We start from the raw sequence: 910 nt of genomic DNA, 5'->3' as shown, positions 1-910 counted from the left end.
TTCTCCAAGACAAGAATTGTTACTTACAGAATGCACATGAGAACCCTACAAGGATATCCCAGGAATAATCAGTAGGAATTTGAGAGCTATCATTCATGAAGAAGGGATGGGAGGTGCACCCGGAAAATACTGTTTAATGACTATGGCCATAAGATCCACTTATTCAAGGAGTAATGCAATTTCTACACAACACGTCCTGTAAGAAAAACCTATATTTTTTCCTTAATAAATTGTATCTGTGGGATTTTATATCTTGCTAAATTATAAAATTTTATTTCCACCCTTCCAATCTCATTATTGATAGTTCCCACTTAAAACCAAACGACCACTGGCTTGTGAGTTGCTATGATTATGAAAGCTATGCCACCAGTATTTTAAATACCAGCAGGGTCACACATGGTGGACAGATTTCAGATGAGCTTCCAGATGAAGACAGATTAGTAAGAGTGACAAACTACTTCCAAACATTTAGTCACTGAAAACCTTATGAATAGCAGAGAAACACCAGAAAATGAGCCCCTCAGGTTGGAAGGCACTCAAAATGTGACTGGGGAAGAGCTGCCTCCTCAAAGTAGACTTCACTGTGATTACACAAATGGAGTAAAGCCCATGGGAGAAAAGCCTACGGGACCTTCATTTGCTGATGGAGCATAACTCAAAATGAAGAGAAACAGCTGTAAACATTCATTGAAAATCGGAACATTGAATGTACGAAGTTTGAATCTGGGAAAATTGAGGGTTGTCAAAAATGAAATGGAATGCATAAACATCGCTATCTTAGGCATTAATGAGCTGAAATGGACTGGTATTGGCCATTTTGAATCTGACAACCACATGGTTTACTATGCTGGGAATGACAAATGGAAGAGGATTGCTGTTGCATTCATTGTAAAAAAGCACATATCCAGAT

Source organism: Chrysochloris asiatica, unplaced genomic scaffold (assembly GCF_000296735.1).
Source record: "Chrysochloris asiatica unplaced genomic scaffold, ChrAsi1.0 scaffold00080, whole genome shotgun sequence".
Taxonomy (NCBI): domain Eukaryota; kingdom Metazoa; phylum Chordata; class Mammalia; order Afrosoricida; family Chrysochloridae; genus Chrysochloris; species Chrysochloris asiatica.
The sequence above is the reverse complement of the archived record's forward strand: the minus strand, read 5'-3'. Positions refer to the sequence as shown.